The sequence below is a fragment of the Prinia subflava genome, chromosome 1, assembly GCF_021018805.1.
Source record: "Prinia subflava isolate CZ2003 ecotype Zambia chromosome 1, Cam_Psub_1.2, whole genome shotgun sequence".
NCBI lineage: Eukaryota > Metazoa > Chordata > Aves > Passeriformes > Cisticolidae > Prinia > Prinia subflava.
The window spans coordinates 21989728-22006158 of record NC_086247.1 but is presented as its reverse complement, the minus strand read 5'-3'; the positions used below and the strand labels follow the sequence as shown (position 1 = coordinate 22006158).

General features: G+C 37.5%; 1 protein-coding gene across 1 annotated transcript in view; it reads right to left on the bottom strand.

The window, feature by feature from the left end:
- The window catches only part of STK3 (serine/threonine kinase 3), a 120330-nt gene that overhangs the window by 79104 nt on the left and 24795 nt on the right, over window positions 1-16431 (bottom strand). The gene's annotated exons all lie outside the window — the stretch shown is intronic.

The window sequence follows — 16431 nt, the reverse complement described above, 5'->3', positions numbered from 1 at the left end:
GCCAAGAAGGCCAGCAGCATCCAGGCCTGGATCAGGAACAGTGTGTCCAGCAGGAGCAGGGAGGTCATTCTTCCCCTGTACTCAGCACTGGTGAGGCTGCAGCTTGAGTGCTGTGTCCAGGTCAGGGCCCCTCAGTTTAGGAAGGACATTGAGATGCTTGAGTGCATCCAGAGGAGGCAACGAGACTGGAGAGGGGCTTGGAACACAAGCCCTATGAGGAATGGCTGGGGGAGCTGGGGTTGTTTAGCTGGAGAGGAGAAGACTCAGAGGTGACCTTACCACTCTCTACAACTTCCTGAAAGGTGGCTGTAGCCAGGTGGAGTTGGTCTCTTTCTTTGGGCAGCAACTAACAGAACGAGAGGACAGAGTCTTAAGCTGCACCAAGGCTGGAATATTAGGAAGAAGTTTTTTACAGAAAGGGTAATAAACTATTGGAATGGTCTACCTGGGGAGGTGGTGGATTCACCATCTCTGGATGTTCTTACGGAAAGACCAGATGTGGCACTTGGTGCCATGGTTTAGTTGAGGCTAGCGTTGGGTTGGACTTGATGATCCTGCAGGTCTCTCCCAACCTAATGATTCTGTGAAATACTGCACACCCTCCAGGAAGTCATGCAGATAAATTGCTTAGTTGTATGTAAATGGTATCACTCTACAGGACATCGAGGACATGGAAGAGAAAAACTCCTCATAATTACAAAAAAAAAATTCATAGCATAAGATATTTTGGAGGCCAGAAAAATATACAGACACTGAGAAAAGATCTGCAACAGCATGAACTGGCCTGGCATCTACTTTCCTTTGCTTAAATCAAATTATAAACAAACCTGAAGAAAGAAGATGAAAAAAATAGCAAGCAGTCAGGACTCCTACATTATTTAGCCTAGAACATTTAAAAAAATTTCATAAGTGTTGGGGCTGAATCTGTGGTCTCTGTTTTATTGCCCTGTCCAAACACTTACTAATCACATTTTCTACATTTTTGTTAGGGTCTAACCTAAGTAGGTTTAACCTACTGCATTTCGTTCCATTTGAAGACATGTATGATAGCTTTTCTACAATGACTGACACTGCAGAGAAAAAAAACAAGCGAAAGCAAAGCCCTGTTACTAGAAGTACACACAGAAATAACATTCCTTCACAAACTGTTTAGGCAACAAAAATTTATAGCCTATACTGCTGAAAAAATTACAGTTTAGCAATGTGGCTGTTGCAATCACTCAAGTATGCAAACAATATAGGAATAGTTGAAGCAGTGACTAGAAATGCTGATACTGTATAAATGGGCCATATCATACCCTTAATTCCTAGCAGCTTGTCCCCAGTTTATACAAAATACCTCAGGGCAGACAGGGGAATGGATTTCTGAATGCAAAGGGTCTTCAAGACACGGCAGCCATATACAGTTACATGTAAATGGCCTTTCCTCAAATGATATGTTAGCAATCATATTGCTGGCTCCTCCAGCAATAAGATAAATATTCACTGAGTAAACTGCACAGTTCACATAAAGCATCCCAGAAAGCATCTTCAATATTCATCTTGCTTGAACAGCCTTTGAATAGCAGTATACTTTATAAAATACGTATGCAAGTACCAAGTGAAGGCTTTGCAGATCTGAGAAAGGTACGCTTTGAAAATGGTGAAGAACTTGCATCTCTCTCTCTTGCTCTAATTGTATGTATTCATTCCACTTGAGCAGCTTCACAGAAATTCCTCTTTCCACCCTGAGATAAGAGTATCTAGAAAGTTCCCTTAGAACAGAGACAATAGAGGAAGAAATACTCCTAAGCAAGTAGAAAAATAAAGCATGAATGACATCTGTGTTAGCTGCGGGACACATGCAATTTGAAAAGAGTATCAGCTGGTAGATTCCCAGCATAAAAAAATAATAACCTAATCCCTATAAAAGTCCACACAGAGTCAAAAAGTTAATCAAACTCCTCCATTCCTCCTCAAATCCAAGGTCAACAATAAGGAAGACTCTATTAAAAGGTGCAAGTTAAAGGAAATTACTACACATTCAAGTTTTGAGAGACACCACAGTCACAGAATGGTTGATATTGGAAGGGACTTCTGGAGGTCATCTTGTTCAATCCTCCCAACCAAGCAGGACCACCCAGAGGCAGATGCCAAGGACTATGTCCAGACGGCTTTTGAATACCTCCAGTATGCTCCAGAACACTTCCTAGCTGGAAGCTAGAGGGTTCCTACCACTCAAATAGAGCAGGACTGAGTTAAAAGCTCATCATGGAAGCCAAAAAATGGAGAAGTAACACAAGAGATAAAAATCCTAAAGAAAAAGCTTGACATGAAATAGGAAGAATCATTATTTCCTGTGGATTTCCAAGCAAGACGACCTCCTTTGGAAGTCCCCTGTCTCAAAGGGTAAGTTTTAAAGCATTGTTCCAGACCCATGTTTTCCTGAAAAGTGTCAGAAACTATTCCTGACAAATATTGCACTATTGAGCTTAAGGAACAAAGACCTTCACAGGGACTTGAACTCCATTTAATTTCTTTCTTTCTCAGGAGACTGATCCTCACATGGGAACAAGCAACCCCTCTCACAATATCACTCCTCTTGGTCATCTGTAAATCCAGTGTCCTCAGGCCACGGAGGAGCTCTTATGTCTAAAGTTTCTGATGTGAGTGATGAGAGGTAGATGTCATCACCGTATTAGAACAGGACAAAGGCTGAAGCTATACCAGGCAACCGGAGTCTCAGACAGATTCTCAAAGTCAGCCATGAGCTAGCACAGGGTGAATGCAAATTCCAGACATACAGTGCACTCATCCAGGCCAAAGCAATATGCTAATATAAAACAAGACCACCACACAACTTTGCATGAAGAGTGCCGTGTATTTCAGGAACACTCTTTCCTCTATCCCCGTATTCAGAGTTCATATCTTGTCTCTGCAGCCCTACGCATTTAGCTGAGCACCAGACCACAAGTGCACTCGTACTTATTTCAAATCAGAAATGAGAGCCACTGATTTGGAAGACAACAAGAGCTGGAAAGCTGCTGAAGACTATTGGCTCAAACTTCAGGTAGAGAAAGGCTGGGCACGCTGCCTGAAGACAGAGCACTCAATCTGAAAGAACCAAATGCAAGTCATAAAGCAAAGGCTTCCCTCGGACAGCAACACCAGAAAGTGCAGAGGATGGTGTCTTAAGCATTCCTCCTGCAGTTTCTCTTGGCTACTTACAAGGAACTACGTGGGGTGATGCACTGAAACAATGACTCGAAAGCAGCACAGCACACTCCAAAGGGCCTTTCCTGTGGCAGAGCCCCAGGTACTGCATAACCAAGACCACCACCAAGTCCCATGTCTAGGGAATTGTCTTATTTGTCCATAAATAGATATGCCCACTGAAGAAGGTAATCAGCCTTCATAAGTTAAAGGGAACATAAAAACATTAACTAGGAATGGCATAAAGATGATTAAACAAGCTACCCAGCCAGGATAAAGAACACTCACGTGAAGAAATTATTCCCTTATTTTAAACAAGCCTTTATTTTAACCAGCAGTAAACTCCACGGTCAAGCCTAAAACAGCTGACATACAAAAGGAAAGGGAGATGTGAGATTGTTCCACCTTTCCTCCATACAGAAAAATAGAGGGAGTATGAACATACCTGTTACAGACTGCTGGCTTGTAATGCTTATGTTAGACTAATACAGGTAATGATTTAGAAGACAACCATGCACAGATAAAAGTCAGTTGCTTGAGCTGAAATTCAAGCACACGTTAAACTATGAAGTTCATCTTAAAAACAGCAGCACATAGGACAAATTCAAGATAAAGTCCTTCAGAGATTCAAGGCCTGTAATTATGATTTTCATTGAAAAGTAGCCAATGACTGAAAGTTTTCATGTGAATCTGCCCAGCAGTACAGATAAAAACAGGATGATTTATCAGATGCTCTGCCTAATTCCACTCCAAAGGACTTATGTGACATCCAGCTGATGTTCAAAATGCATAGGAAGACTCATTTTCTACACAGTAGTTAAGCATTATTTGGGCATCCATTCTTGGCAGTAAAACTGAGAGTGTCTCCACTTAGTATCAGATGCAGCTTTAAGTTCACTGGAGCTCTTGGGCATAAACATTTTGTGAAGGGCTATACAGAAACCAATAGTTTGCACTCATAGGGTCACCAAGAAGACATCATGCAAGTTGCTGAACAAAGAATGCCTTCCAAATGTTATTAAAAATGGAGACTAAAAAATAATCAACCAAATACTCATTTTTTTGCCTGACTGAAAAGCCCTCGTAACAGGGATGCATTATTTGCAAATATATATAATGAAAAACTCCTGTGTATGTGTGTACATGTGTACCTATACAGAGCTCTTTGAGAGATAAATCCATAAAAATATATTCCTTCACATAAAAAACTAAGCTCTTTGTTTATAGATATTGAGACATGTTTATGAATTTTATATATACATATCTATTCCTCTCAAAGAACTCCACAGATATAGATATTTAAGAAAAACAGTAACAATAAAAATTTGTTGTTTTCTTCACCTTCATTGAATGGAGGCAGGTTTCCACATCTGAAGTAGTAACCATGGGAAATGCTCATTTTTGTCTAAAAACACTGAGGCTCCTTACCATCTTCTAGATGCAAGTCTTTAAAACGTATTGCTCTGCCTCTGAGCAAGATTACAAGGCTGTTTATACTGGAGATGAAGCTCTAGGTTACATGAGCACAAGGTACAGCAGTTAAAGAATGCCAAGCTTCACCCCTGTGACTTGACTTACCTTGTGTCTGCTTGCATGCTGGAGAGCTCCCCTTTGCCTGGCCAAAGCATCAGGGACAAGAAAGGAGGTGGAAGAGATGAAAATTCATGTAAAAATCAGGGAAAAAGAAGACAATATTCCTGAGCAGACCTTGCTTGACCTAAACAACTCAGACTAAGTTTCAAAATTTGGCTTTTAACTTATGGTAGGGGACCAGCCAACCATTACTCTGGTTCTAAACAGGATCATTTAAAATCTTCCACTTCTAGAACAGATCTCTTTACCTGCCAAATGACACTTTTTTTTTTTTTTAGAATTACTGTTTATGTATTAAAAACACTGATTAAAATAAAAAAGCCAAGCATACATATTTAAATTGTCTGTAATGAGTAGTCATCTTCATTTTTTAGGGAATATTGAATAAATTCATTAGGTAAATTATAAATACACTTAATGATAAATTTAATAAGAGAAAATACATCACTTAACTCCTAAATTTGCATCCAAAACCAACACACCTATGCCACACTTTTGCATAGCATCCCACCACTGTTAGCTTTCTCTGCCGTTTGGACTTCACACCCCATACACAGAAATTACTCTCAGTGGAAGAAAAGCCATGTTTGGTTGACCATCACTGGAATGGTTATTTGAAACTAGTAATCACACAATTCTTTCAATTCTTATCATATTACCAGTATTTTATTGGAAACAGATGTTAGCAGCACAACTTAGTAAGAATTATTGAACAACTTTTCTTTCAATTTCATAACAAATTAGGCAATGCTTAGTTGATGCATCTGAAAAAAGTTACAGAATTGCAAGCCCTAAGGCAGAGGGCTAGTGTCATAATTTAAACCATCACCATCTGAAATGCAAAGGCATTAGAAACAGAACGTTTTACTCTGTTAAACAAATTTCCCTTACAGATGAATTTGTCAATGAATTCTGAAGCCTCAATAGCAACCGAAAGCTCCCATTTCAACATCAAAAGTCTAGTCAAATTCTTACAAACATAGCACTAAAATTTCCCAGATGTTTACTAATAAGTAGTGAAATACAAATAAATAATTAAATACATTTTTTAAAATTAAAGCCCATCTTGGGCATAGCAATCATGAAATTATGATAGAGTTTTTGATTCCTATTATGAAAGCAAAAAAAAGCTAGAGAAGGGAATAATGCAGAAGTCAAATCACCTTGTGTGTACACTACAGCAGGAGATCCTAGGTAACAATTATGCAGTTTAAACAGAAAGGAAGGTATTTTCAGTGCATGTTTTAGTTCCAGATGTGATGTCTTGGCCTCTAGTAATCCAGTTTACTGCCTTTAAAATCACTTTGAGAGGCTATGTTTATAAATGTAACTGTCAAAGGAAAGCAATAAAGGTGGAAACTTTTGTCAATTGCTGAAATTCTGGAGTGTGAAATTTATTTATTTTGGCAACATGCATCAAGAGCATCTTTTAATCAAAGTTATGTCACAAAAGGCAAAAAAAAAAGTTCCTGTGTCAATCCCAGGATTGGCAGTCTCCCTCTACTCATGTAGACTCATGCGTCTTCCGATAATTGTCATTAATTAAATGTGCTACAAATCTAATTATGATGTTCAGAATAGACCTTCTTCCTCTGTTAACATTAAAGGTTAAATTTATGGGAAAAAAGTTCCCTTCAGGTATGAAGGAAAGCTGAGCCAACTATGTTTTTACTTTCTGAATACAGGTAAGGGATCAAGGTAACATCCTAAGTAGACTATTAAAAAGCAGTAGGAAAAGAACACGCTCAGTGCATGACATAACGCCTGGAAGACATATATGACTTAATGGCTTAAGAAAAGGTACATTATACCCATCATTATACCCCATGACTTCATCTGTAAGAAAAGGATAAAGTACTAAGGGATCAAGAACAAACTCTTATACTATGGGCATGTTAGTCTAGTTGATTTTTATTAAAGCTTTCTTCAGACAAACTAAAGCAGCTTTATGAATAATAATGCTAGATCAGAAACACTGCAAAAGAATAAGCTGTTCTCCTGCAATAAGGTAATTTAAAAAAAATTAGTAGGCTAAATTTTGCATCAGCTAACTTAATGCTGAACTAAATCTTAATCTAACCTGAACATGCATACATCCTGCAGCACGATTTAGATGCTTGGTGAAACGCACTTCTGTGTCCTCACTCAGTCCAGGCTCTGTGAATGAATTCTGTATTAAGGTTATGAATTACAGCCAGGAACAGAAGGTATCTTTCACAGAGAGAGGTAAACATGGAAACAGGCTCAGAGGCCAGGCAATTACTTTGGGCACATCAGGACAGTGAACTGCTCCTGAGCTGGAGCCAGTCAGGTGCTGCCCTCAGACAGCACAGCTGTCAGAGGGAGCACCACCAACTTTCCAACATCCATCCAGACAGCCACATCCCCTGGCTTTTAGCCTGTCCTACTCTTCACCCAGGCCTGCAGCAGTAAGACCTTTCTCTAGCATCATCAGCCTGCTGTAGTACTTCCAGTCTGGAAAGAACCTTCCAGCTACTGCTCACTGCACATACTTTCACACCAAGCAAGTGGCAACGCAACCACTTGCTCCACAGTCACAATTGATAAATGACAATTCACACGACTGCTAGAAGGATCAAGTTCCAAGAACATTTGTGCCAGTTTCTCTAAATAATTTAATTATTCTGACTGTTTAAGAACAGCATGTTTTACAAATTAGGAACTTGCATCTGCTCATTTTCACCAAGAATCAAACGCTAACCACTTCTAAATATCAAAAAATACAGCTTGCACAAATTAGTCATATTATTCAGAGAAACAAACAAAAAGCAGGACATTTACAGTACACACACACAGAGAAACTCCTGGAGAAAACTGAAAGGAGGGCAGTACAAGCAAAGTTCACTTGTGTTTGGATGTACCTGCCCAGTGTAGACATGCCCTCTGTCCTAGGTTAGAGTTCATGATTATCACATTTCTTAAGGAACATCCCACTTGAAACAGATGACTATTTCAACACATGCATGTCAGTTTGCCAATAAATCTTGTGCTGGCTGACGCTACCTGTTTTACATTCTCATAGCATGAGAAAAGGAGGAGCAGTAGAGAAAATAGTGGGCTGCCATCTCTAATGCTCCCAGTCCCAGCTAGGACACTGGGAAGTACTGCACGACAGGTACCCATGAACTCCATCAGAGGTACTCTCTTTTCTGGGAACAGATTACTTCCTTATCTTCCAAAATTATTGTAAGTTTCTGGGGGAGAATGGAAAATGTAAGACACAAACTTCTCAGACTGTCCAGTGTTCCTGTAATTATCACTATAAACCTGAATTGCTCCACCAGAACAGCAACTTTTTCCTTTTTTTAATCATCAGCAGTATAGCATTGAGCTCAAAGGAGGAGCTCCTCATAGCAGACGAGGCTTCTGTCAGTAAAGCAGAGTTTTTCAGGCAAGTAGGCAATGATAAGCAGTATTTGGAAGAATTATGCCCATGTTTGTGTTTCTGAAACACAAACTGATAATGCATTAAGATTTGTGGTGTTCGGAACACCATATATGTAATTTTCATACGGTGAATTCTCAGACACGGTAAAGAAGCACAAATGTAAGCAGAATCTGGAGGTAACACTCATGTTGCCTTTATTTGTTTCCCATGGTAATGCAAATTTACATCTGGAAGAAAAACTTGGATCCATACAGCTTTAAAAGCAGACAGATTGTGTTATCTAAAAACTATGAACTTTTAGTTGTCTGCAGGTAGTTATTACAGCTTTCAAACATACTTTTTGAGACATAGAACAATACAAACTACCATTAGAACAGAAAATTCTAATTTAAAAAAAATAAAACCCACAAATTGTATACCCAAATCATTTGAGTTAGTTTGCAAAGCACTGACTGTGTATTAAAGCTTTGTCTAAGTGTTTAGTCAGTAAAATCAAAGACTGAGCCAGGCTGGTTTCATTCCTCTCTGAAAACCAGGGTGGTCTACAGGCAATTTTTGATACCACTGGTGTTTCCACAGAAACAAAATGAAAACAGGTGCCATCAAACACAAATTAAAGATTTACTTCTATTTTAAACCACCTTAAAACAAAGTTTCCATAAACTTAACTGATACTACTACAAATTTGACAGTACTTTATAACAAGAAAAGGATTATAAGTTGTCTTTAGACCATCAAGTTTTAACTGAAGCAAATTTAGACTGATTGGCAACCCTTCCTTTTAAATAAATAAATTTCTTCATTAAATACGCATCATCCTCTTTAAAAATTACGTAGTGTACATTTTAAGGCAATATAATACCAATGACAGAAACAGGGTACATGCAGTCTTAATAAGCTTTCTTCGTTCCAAATTTTATCCTCCTCCCAATCTAAGCGATTTCTTAGATTCTTTACGAAGTAAACAACCAGTATAGGCTCGCAGCATATAAAAATCTTCTGGTAAGTAGCAACAGAAGCTTAATATTTTCCTCCTGATTTGATTGTGGTTTTCTCCCACATGTTAAAAAATTAAATATCACTTTAACTAAAATCCAAGTAAATACACTTCTGCTTTTAGAACTTGTAATAATGTGTTAAGAATTTGGCAATAAAGCAGTCAAGTCTCTAAAGCTCTTCCTCCAGGTTAACTAGCTATACTGACAGAAAACAAATTTAAGAAAAAAAAGAACATACAAAATTCACATCAATAAATAAGCATTAATTGAAGTTTCAATAATGTCTTAAATTTTTTACCAAGTTGTTTTTGGGCTTAAAAAGTCAATAGTTGCATACAAAAATTCAAACAGACGCTTCAATTAAAAGCCATATACAGATTCTCTCCTCTTTAATGAAGCTAACTGCCAGACTCTGAATAAAAATTAACCTTGAATATTTAGTGCTAATCCTAAAACTTGAAAGATAATAGAAATAAAAAGAAGCTGAATTATATTTGTAGCTAATATGTATAACTCCACATTTAAAAGTTTTAAATTATGTCGTATACTCGACAATATCCTGTAAGGTATTACAGAATTGCTAATAAAATAAATTGTCCTAAATGTGTGCATAAACACCTTGCTGAATTATTTTCTAGATCCATAGTGGAAGTTAAACAGAATAAATTCAGCATACAACAGGTACAAATGACAGAAAGTTTTTTTTTTTTCAAATAACAATGGCTGTAAAGCTCATTAACAAAAAAATCTTGTCATGTTAAAGTTGTCACTTTAGATTTAATGAATCTTGATGATTTACTACAAATTGCCTATTTCAAATAAAATTTTCTTAACATCTTCAAATTGCAAAATAATTTTGCTTTGCACTCTGATCCATGTTTATGGTATTACTAACATCACAAATGAACAAATCTACAGCAATTTAAAACTTCTGAATAAGCTTTTTGGTAGAGAGTTGTTTGCTTTTAACATTTGCCTGGAGAAAGCAGCCAGCTCAGCCGCAGCGGAGAGCGTTAACCTGTGCTGGGTCTGCCGAACACATTCCGGGCTCTTCCCTCATCAACAGCTCTACCAAACAATCTTAACAATGCTTACGGGCTTAGGGCTTGAGCCAGTGCTCACTCAAGTCACCAAGAATATTTCCATTCATTTCATGGCTCCATTCAACCTCTGGTTACTGTTCCAACATCTTTGAAAAATAGTTTTCCCAGAGCTAACATTTACCACCGAAGTATCTTGTAAATAAATAGGTAGCATCATGGTATGGGTCCTTTTTTCAGATTAGCACTTCTAAGAATCTGAATCACTCGCAGAAGATGCAGAGCATCACATGAAACTAACCAAGATCAAACTCCCTTTACACTTGTTTTAGTTAAAAGTTTCAAGTTAACTCACTTGTGTGTAATTATGAAATTACTGTACTGATCCTCCACTTACTTTTAAAGTGATTAATCAAAGTCAGAGAAAACCAACCATCAACTGTAGCATGTCTCAAGTTTCCTATTCAGGGGTAAGTCTAAAAAGATGCACTAATTTAATTTTAATTCAATCCTCATTTAGAAGCATGCAATAAATGTTTTCCATTTAATTCAAATTAAACTCCAGTTCCAGTACAAATTTCAAATATTCTCAGTTTCTGCTACTTTATTACACATGACAGATTAACATTTCCTTTTTGCACATATATGCACCAGCAAACTCAACATAATTTAAAAATGTAAAACATTTATACTTTTACAAGTAATAAACATTTATTCTGCTTCCAAAACTTCTAGTGATTTTTTCCCTTTATTTAGTTTTCAATTCACTGCTAAAAATAACTCAAGCACAAAGAAAGTAATGTCAAGCTGACACAGTTACCAAGTACCTAAAAACTCTCTTTTTATCTAGTAAAAATGCCATTACTGTAATAGTTAGCAGTTGCCTTAATTGTATTACAGAAAAAATTAGGTCTGTATCTGTGACTAGGATTTCCATAAAAAATACAAGTTCAAGGAAGAAAGCACTTGAAATCACCTTACATATATAAGTGATCACCAAACATATTTTAACTAAAATCATAAATCATAGCTTTAAGTTTGTAGAGTCATACACACTTTGAAATGAAAAAGAAGAACAGAATGAGGTGGAGGAGGCGGAAGGCTTTGTGGTGGTACACTCAGTCATGAAAGGTCTAGAATCCTATCTAATTTTATCAATATGCCTAACCAGAAAAGGCCTCAAAGGACAAGTAGGACAGCTACAAAAATGTCAGTTTGTCCCTTAGGACAAGCATTTTTAAGAGTTGACTTCAGAGAAGCTCTTCAGTTTCCTTAAATAATTACTACGTTTTAATTGTAATAAATTTACAGATGAGACGCTGGTCTTGCAACTACCTAGGTCAACTTGCTGATGCCCAAAAACAGATGGCCCATTTCTTCTCCAGTCCCAGCCACACATTTTTGTCTCCAGGTAGTTGGAGCACCCTGTTAACAGTATCATTGAAGGCTACTTCTTGTCATTTGGTTAGTTTTCTACTGCAGCTTATCATGTGACCACCTAAACGCTCGTTCCAGCAGAAATGGATGCTGAAAATGCCTGGAAACAGGCAGGAACACCACTCTGCACCCATCGCCTGCAGTTAGGTCTGTATAAAGCAAATACAAAAATTCCACTCAAAGCCTAGAGAGGGCCAAAGGTCTTAAACAGCTCTTTGAAAAGCCTGCAGCAGAACACGTGCTTCTGCAATTCCTCTGCTGTCACAGCCAAATCACATCAGTGTCTTAGGTCCCCACTGCAAACACATGTGCACCTTAAAACATCACAGCTCACTGTCATTCTTCCACAAGGCTGTGAAGAGTAGTAAAATACTGAACAGTAATGTACAATCAAATATCCATATTCTAAATTCTTTAAATATTAGCTCACTCTATCTTGACACAGTAGGCAAGACGACTTCAAGTTACAAATTAACAATGTCGCATAGAAAGTTCTTAAGAGGTAAAGGACTTTTAGAAGTTAATTCAAATCTTTTGTAAAGATAAGCAAAGGCACTAAAATAAGAAAACCATATACTTTTACAAACCTAGTCTAATTTAAAAGCAGTAATGTTGAGATAAGATAGGTGAACTCTCAAAGAAAATAACATAAACCAATGAGATAACACCATCTGTTGGAGAGAAGAAATGCAAGAGTGACTATACAGAAAGACAGAAGTGTTCTATTTTCCTCTCCTCAATTTCTGGCACAAAGGGCATACAGAAAAGTGTCTTCTCAATGGCTGAAAAACTGGTCCCAATCTGACTGCCATGCTCCACATGACACCTCCCTTTTTCCTTAGAGCCCTACAGAGCAATAATTCTCGCTTCAATCTCCGGTTTTAATGCAATATGTTGAGAATAAAAAAACGGGAAATTGTAGTTTGTTATAAGATACATCAGGAATAAACGGTTATTACAAACAGATTAGTCCAGGGTGGAAATGACACAGGCTAAGCAGGAGGCATGGATAATCTGGGTAAGTGCCATGGAAAAATAAATACCGTGATTGAACTTAAGGCAAATGGAAGCAGTTCAAATTGGCTTCCTCCAATTCACTGCAGAACATGTGACGCCCACATGTCCATTTCCAACAAACTTCACCATAAAGAAACAAAGACCAATACTGTGAAGTGTTGAAAAACACATCTAGTACCAGCTTCTTCCATGCCACAACAATGTGAATTATTGCAGCTGCTCGATAAGCATGAAATAAAAGAGTTTGAGCTTTTTTTGGCTTTTTTTTTCCCCTTCTCTTCTGTAGGAGAGCTACCAGCTTTTATTTGAAGCACACCAACCTGTCAGTAACTGTTGACCTCAAAGACGGGGAAATTTTATAAAATACACATTGCAGGTCTAAAAGACTCAAAAGCAGTAACTCCCCTCAGCCCATTTCCTCTGTCCATTACATGCTCCTACAACTTCTCTGGCCCAGTTCTAGGAGATTTCTATCACGTTAACTTTTCAGAACATCAGTTCCTTTATCCAACTCCACACAAGGCCACAAAAATGTTAGTGTTTGCTTAACAGAAAGGTCAGGAACTCCTAGCTATGGATAGTATGTCTCTAACAGCAGCAGCCCACACTAGTATTGATCATAAAAATCTCAGCCTTGCAGGAATAACTAATCACATCATTGCACGAACACAAGGAAAAGATTTAGCAAGAGTGGCCTAGAGAAGGACCTCAAAAAGAACCATCCATTAAGTTTGAAGACTAGCTTTATGGCAAAGTGTTATTAATCTACATGTTATTAAAGCCAAATACTAGCAGCAGAAGGATCATATGAAAACTATGCAGCGTAAAGGATGTTCCACCAAGAACAATGGCTAGATAACAATTTGAGATCATGGCTTGACTAGCAAAGACAGAAGATACTTCACAAGCACAGTATCAGTTTTTAGCAAAAAAGCAAAATCACAACTGTTACAATAAAACAGTCCATTCTCTGTACTCTCGCTACAGATTAAATAGGAAATTTAGAAATAATAAGGATAGATACCACATGCAGAAGAATGACTAAACAAACCAGTTAATGGTTTGAATTAAGCTTTGTCTGGGGTAGGACACTACAGATATTTTATCACTACAGGACAGCCTATATGCTGCAGTCAATGGGGACATGGGAACTCAGCTGTCAAAATATCGCTGCAGCTTCAGAGGAAAAGATTGAATCTCGATTTAGAAACAATGAAGTCCCCTTTAATTAGCTGCACTATAAATTGCTAACTGGTCATCACAGCAGAGCAATCAAAGGCAGATGCAAACACTGTTAACCAACCCTGGCTGCTGCAACATGCTTTCAGCCCTGCTAGATGGGTTAAATTATCTAGGTTTGAGTGATTTTTTTTTTTATCAGCAAATTCCTTGCTGTTTCTAGTGGCTGTATCACCATATTTTAGGGCAACCTTGAGGACATCTGTATTTCTCCCTCCTTTAAAACTACCTGAAAACACTCCTTCCTTGAAAAAAAACCACAAAATACAGAAGTTGCACTTTTCATCATTTGCAAAAGCAGAAAAGGACTCTGACATTGAATATGCGAGGCAGTCCACAATTCTTAGGTGAATAAAGCATTAAAACTACTGAGCTGGCAAGTGCTCTTGACCTTTGAGCCTCAAACCAAGTGTGACAACTACGGCTCCTGTTGAACTCAAGTTTGCAGTAGGAACAAGTGAAATAGCATGGATGACACTTACAGTCAAATACACTTAAACAGAAAAAAATCAGTTTCTTCTTCTTCTCCCTCCCACCTGAAATTCTGTTTTGCACCCCCCACTTCTTCCTTCCCAGCTGAAACTAGTACAATTCTTTGGAGTAGTCAGAGCGTGGTTAAGCAGAGGAAGCTATGCTTGTTTGCATGGAATCTGCTATTTCCTCTCTGCCAAAACACTTGTTTAAAGAAGTCATGTAATATTTCTATTAAGCTGTAAATGCAGTTGACAAGGAAATGGCCTACTGGCAGTGCATTACCTTTGTGGCAGTGCCAACCAGCCTACAGCAAAATAGTGTGCATGGAAATTTCACTGTGCATTCCCAGGCAACAAAATTGTGCCTTATATAAATACCACAGAACTCCAGCAACATCTAGAAAAAGCAATGAAAATTTGCCCAAGCTTTCATGCTTGCCTGTATCAATTCTATGTCATAACTAAAACAAAGCATCTACATATGGCCAAAAGTCCTGTGAAGTTGTATCATATGACACCAGAAAAACTATTGCAACTTAAATCTGTGTATTTCTTGTTAACCACTGTAACAACTCACTAATAAAAATTAAGAAAAACTGGAGGTATCAAATATACAAAAGAGTACTAACTACATACAAGCCCTTAAAAACCATAACGTAATTTATTAACAAGAACACATGTTGTATGTAATCCAGAATTGTGTTAAATTACATTGGCCTTTGATAGCATTCACTTGATTGCAAGAATTAAACAGATTCACAAGCATTCAAACTCAGTGACCTTTGATTTATAAGCAGCTATTGTCATGCATATAAAAATCCTCTCTGATAACGTAGTCCTCACCTTTCAGCAGCTGGTGTAACTACATACAATGATGTTACTCAGATGCAATTAAGGCGTTTTTGTTACAAGTATAACCAGCATGAGCAAGTGCATTTTATTTGTCATCATTCTTCAAAATATTTTTAGAGGTATTTCCTCTTAACTTAAATTCCCATCAAAAAACCAGCTTCAGAGATACTTATTATGTTCTCAGCTTTCACCTGAGTATTTTTAGTTTGAATTGTGATTCTAAAACAGTTAATTACATGGAAAAAAAATATGGAGCAGGAAAACTATTAAACTTTGCTTCCAAAATTATGTAATGCTTCTAAATTAAATTCATTCATTGGCTTTAACTGAAATTTCAGGAAACATCTCTCCTGCAAAGAGCACACACAGTCAAAAATCAAGAACCTCACAAACTAAGACAGCACTAAATACACTTGAATTCAGATGTGCATCACCTCACAGTAATGGTATATGAACATTACCTTCCCTTTCTATAGTGGCGGCTTCTTTATATAAAGCTTCTGATATATGAGGCACCAGCTAAAGAAAACTAAGTAAAGTAATTTAGTTATTTTATATTGCCAAATTGCCAAAGATTTTTCTGAAAAAAGTATGCTTTAAGCAATATAAAGTGGCTTCTTAATTCAAAAGGGTTTTAAACAGTTTAAGAATGGAGTGGTGCATTCAGCATAGCTATGCTACAGCTTGTTACAAAATAATAACAGCGTGACTAACAGTGTCAAGTTATCCCTAGATAAACATCGTTCCCCATTAACTTCTCCAAGTAATTACTTTGTAACTGCTACTTCTCACAAAGCAATTAATCCTATTTACATTTTATTTTGCAAAAAGCAAACTAATTGAGTAAGAGTCCTTAGGAGTCACTAATAAATAAAAGCTGTCAGGTGTTACTACTAATAATAATAGTACCACTGCTCCTATAGGACAGCTCTGAATTCTTCTTCAGGTCACCTTTATTTCAAAACTGCCTGGCAGACAGACTTGGTGATGGAAGTCTCCAAGTGCAGGTACAGTATGAAACAGTTTCTATATATAACCCCAATGCCAATTAAGAGCTTCCTGCTGTAGCTCCCTCTCAAGTGGAGATAATGGCATTCCGAAACCTCATAGAAATGTGTTGAAACATAGGCAAACTGGAGTCAAGAGGAAGCAATACAGAAAGTAAAAATTGTTAGCATTAA